Source organism: Mustela nigripes, chromosome X (genome assembly GCF_022355385.1).
Source record: "Mustela nigripes isolate SB6536 chromosome X, MUSNIG.SB6536, whole genome shotgun sequence".
Taxonomy (NCBI): Eukaryota; Metazoa; Chordata; class Mammalia; order Carnivora; family Mustelidae; genus Mustela; species Mustela nigripes.
Window position 1 is genome coordinate 98,154,133 of NC_081575.1, and position 5,092 is coordinate 98,159,224.

Consider the following 5,092-nt stretch of genomic DNA (forward strand, 5'->3'; position numbering starts at 1 on the left):
AGCAAACTGTTGGAAATGGAAGAAGAAAAAGGAAAAGACCATGTAACATGTATACTGAGAAAAACAGGTTTATGTTTTCTAAGGAATCAGGTAATAAGTCTTCGCAACTGAGTCTAATACAGAGTGGATAAGTTTGGGGCCACTCCATATAAACATTCATTCCTGCTATTAGAGTAAAAATGAGAATGAATCATCTTATAGGAGGTAATTGAGTGGACAATTCTTATGTCTTGCCAAATACATATTAATTGAATTATTCTGGTTATATACTATGCAAATGAAAAAATAGACAATCACCAAAAAAACAACAACAAACATATAAAGGACATTGGGGTTTATCTGCTTGATCAGTAAAAAGACCTGTCGATCTGAAAAGAGGGAGCCAGGCCATAGTTTAGAAAAGATAGTTGATTAATAATCAGAAGACAACTTATCCCATTGTTGTATTTTTACCTTTGTTTCCCTTGCCTCAGGAGACATATATAGAAAGAAGTTGCAGTAGCCAATGTCAGAGTTTACTTCCTGAGTTCTCCTACAGTACTTCCATTGTTTTCCTATGGTTTTGTGTCTCACTTTTGTGTCTTCAACCCATTTTGAACTAATTTTTGTGTTTGGTATAAGAAAATGGTCCACTTCCATTTTTTTGCATATTGTTATTAAGTATTTTGTCAAAATAAAAGCTTCTGCACAGTGATGGAAACAACAAACTAAGGCAAATTACAGAATAGTGTAAGATATTTGCAAGTAACATATTTGATAAAAGGTTAGTATCCAAAATATATAAAGAAACTCAAAACCCCCAAAATGAATAATCTAATTTAAAAAATGGGCAGGAGACATGAAGACCCTTCTTCCAAAGAAGACACACAAATGGCCAACAGGTGTATCAAAAGATACTCAACATTGCTGATCATGAGGGATACACAAAACTACGATCAACTATCAACACAAACCTGTCAGAATGACTAAAATCAAGAGCAGATGAAATAACAGGTGTTGGCAAAGATGTGGAGGAAGGGAAACCCTCTTGCATTATTGGTGGGAGTATAAAGTGATGAAGCCACTCTGGAAAACCCTATGGAGTTTGGTCAAAAGTTAAAAATAGAACTACCATACAATTCATCAATTTTACTACTAAGATTTTACCCATGGAATCCAAAAACACCAATTCAAAGGGATACATGGAGCATTATCTACGATAACCAAATTACAGAAATGGTCCAACTGTCTGTCAACTGATGAATGGATTAAGGGGTGGTGTGTGTGTGTGTGTGTGTGCGCAATTTCATTATTTTTATGGCTGAGGAATCAGTGGGATATTACTCAGCCATAAAAGAAATGAAATCTTGCCATTCACAGTGACATGGATGGAGCTACAATACATAATGCTAAATGAAATAAGCCAGTCAGAGAAAGACAAATTCTGTATACTTTCAGTCATGTGTAGAATTTAAAAATGAAGTGAGCAGGCACCTGGGTGGCTCAGTGGATTAAGCCTCTGCCTTTGGTTCAGGTCATGATCCCAGGGTCCTGGGATCGAGCCCCACATCGGGTTCTCTGCTCACCAAGGAGCCTGCTCCCCCCCCACCATGCCTGCCTCTCTACCTACTTATGATCTCTGTCAAATAAATAAATAAAATCTTTTAAAAAATCAAGTGACAAAAGAAAAGGAGAGAGAGAGAGAGAGAAAGACCAAGAGACAGTCTCTTAACTATAGAGAAAAATGGATGATTACGAGTGGGGATGGGTGAGGTGGGTGATGAGGATTAAGGAGGGCACTTGTCATGATGAGCACTGGGTATCTTACAGAAGTGTTAAATCATTATATTGTACACCTGCAACTAATATTACACTGCTAGAATTTAAACAAAATCTTAAATTCATTTTTATGTTATTTTTTTAAGTTCATAATAGAACACAAATTCATGAAATTCAAGCAAAAATTCATAAGGAAAGAACAGAGATAAGAAGAATAGAATGTAAGATAAAAAGGAACTAAGTGTGTCTGTTAGCTATTTGTATGTCTTTGGAGAAGTGGCTACTAGACACATGAAAAAATGTTCATCATCATTAGCCATCATGGAGATTCAAATCAAAGCCACCTTGAGATACCACCTTACACCAGTTAGAATGGCCAAAATTAACAAGAGAGTAAGCAATGTGTGTTAAAAAGGATGTGGAGAAAGGGAAACCCTCTTACACCGTTCGTGGGAATGCAAGTTGGGATAGCCACTTTGGAGAACATTGTGTACGTGATATGTACATGATATGCATGACACCTAAATATTATGGTTAACTTTATTGGGGGATAAAAAATGAGAAGACTCTTATATTTAAAATACTTGTTGATTGACAGGCCACATATCTGAAATTTCAGCAGTAAAATATTTTTTAAAGTGCATTTTCCAAAACTTTCACCAAAACCAATATACTCTGTTACTCAGGCTCGCTTGCCAAAATAATATATTAATAAATAATGAAAATTACCATGGATTAGTTTATTTTAGTTTTATTTAGCAAGCACTTGATGGGTGAATGGTATACTGTGTAAGAAACAGTATCTGATTAATGTGCCAAGGTCACAGTCACAAAACAAATATTATACTGAAAAGAAAAAAAGGATTGCAAAGAAGTGTCTATCAGGAACTGAGATTTATGCCCAAGCTTTGTTTTGAGAAACAGCACAAATCCACTAGGGTATAACTTCTGTCCATACAATACACACATGTGTGTGCATATGTTCACACATGTGCTTATGTGTGTGTACACATACTTTTGATATTTCTTAAAATCATCTAAAATTCTATACAAATGTATAAAATGTAGGTCAGTTAAATTCAAAAGGGGATATACTTTTGTATTTATCAATATATACATCTAGTCTATTAACTTCTGAACTCTATGAATTTTATGGTCACTAAATGTTAACATAATAAAAAATAAAACCACTTTCAGAAGATGAGACTTATATACAGATGACTCAAACATTAGTTTATCCATGAACCCTTAGGCTTCAGAGTTTTAATACTGATTTTTCAAATAAGCAAATTTTTTATGGAAAAAGAATTCAATTTATTTCCTATTTTTGAAAAGTGTAAAAATTTTATAAAGGGCCTTGGGTATAAAATCTAAATGTCTTCAGTGTGATCTGTCAGGAGCTTAAAATGTCACTCTGCAACCTTCATCATTAATTAGTGTTTGGTGCAAAGAAAGCAGGTACCAGGAGACCCTCCTGTACCAGGCAAAATGACAGCTTCCCCAGGATGAAGCCTCAGCCTTGTGTGAGGAAAGGGGTGGGGAGCAGGAAGGAATGGGGGAAGAACTGAGGGAGAGGCTGGGACCCTTATGTACTGAGATCTACACTGGGAAACACTCTAATGTGCTAAAACACTTTAATCTGTCTTCTTAACTGCTCAACGCAAGTGGCCTGAGGCTTGTTCTAGGTAAGTTAAACTGTTTTCTGTGTATAGGGCCAACCCCCATCCCACAGAGGCACAAATGTAGCCTCTACGAGGAAGGAAAAGCATCCACCAATGTAGCAAGAATTGGTTACCTTTGGCGTTGGTGAACTTGTGCAGGCATAAAGAGTCCTGGTAGGAGTGAGGATCACCCAGTCTCACAGCTGTCCATTTACAGAAGTAACCATATAACACTGCCATGCTAGTCTCCAGAATATAGAGTTTGAAGTCCCTTTGTCCTGACAAAGCAGTTGGGAATTTTTCCAGTGTAAAGTCATGACCCAGACCTGAAGGAAGATGCTGGGGGCGAAGAACATAGCTGTGAGGAGGGCGGTCCCTTTGAACTTACGGAATACAGAGTTGCCCAGTGCCGCCTCCTGATGGTGCATGGGAGAAGAATGAGGCACAAAGACTTTGGTTGCAAGAGAAAGGGAGCTGGGGGGACGACAGTAGAAAGGACTGTCGCCCCCTGCTCCATTCTCTTACAGCTGACTTGTTTGTGCCTAATTTGTCTCCTGTGTCCGTCAGAAGAAGACAGGCCAGGCCAGCCTGGAAGACAAAGGTGTTGGAGAACAGGAGGAAAATGATGCTGACGTTGAAGAGAATTGCGGTAGCCTGGATAATGAGAAACACCAGGATGATAGGAGCCATTTAGAGTAGTTCTGCAAAGGAATTAACAGATCCTAGGACAGTAGCAGGAACTTCAGGGAGGACACCAGGATATAGTCACTGGTCTGGAGCATCTTCCTTTTTGTTCAATTTGGCCCCCAGGTACATGTTCCACATTTTCGCAGAAAATGGCAGCTAGAATTCTCCCTAGCAGTGAGGAAAAAGCACTAATGCATCAGAATCAGAGCTGTTTCCCTAGCTTTAAGACAGAGGATTCAAAGAGCCCCTACATTGGTTGTCACGGGGATGCCATCCTGGCTTCCGGAAACTGGTTTTAAATCCCGGAAGTAGATGGCGGTTGCAGGCTCCACCTGAGCTGTGCTAGCTGGTGGTCCTCCTTTCTCCTGCAGTACTCTGTGGCCAGTCCAGCTGCCTTGTTTGGACCCCTGCTTACCTGGGCCCTCTCCCCTCCTTTCTTTACAGCATTGCTGCTCCCAACAGCTGCCCAAGGCCTCCTGTCCATACCACAGGGCCTTGCTAAGGGCCAGCCCCAGGGGAGACACTTCACCTCTGCTGCAATCCTTATGTTTCCATATGATGGGCAGGTGTGGGACGGGCGGAGCTGAGGTGCTCCTTGTGGAAGAAATGCCTGTGGAGGGAATGGAGTTGGGAGTCAGCACCGTGGTGTGCTAGGAGCCGACTGCCTTAAAACCCTGCACTTAATTTCCCAGGCCCAGCGACTATGTGTTAGTCTCCTGTCTTCTACATTCCTAAACTATTCCAGTTTTCTTACTGTGTGTGTGTGTGTGTGTGTGTGTGTGTGGTGTGTGAGTTTTTAAGCGCACGCACGTTTATATGTGCGTGTGTGGTAACTTACTGTTTTTCTCCCACCACTCTTAAAATGCAAGCTCCACATCTGTTTGGAAATTTCCTCATTTATTTTCTTTTGCCATATCCACAGACCCTAAAAACATGCCTGGTATATAGGAAGCACATAGAAAACATATATCGAGTGAATGAAAGAT

General features: G+C 39.9%; 1 pseudogene; it reads right to left on the bottom strand.

Moving 5' to 3' along the window:
• Positions 1-3,413: 3,413 nt before the first annotated feature.
• Positions 3,414-4,201, bottom strand: LOC132007186 (transmembrane protein 138-like; annotated as a pseudogene).
• Between the last annotated feature and the right edge of the window lie 891 nt (positions 4,202-5,092).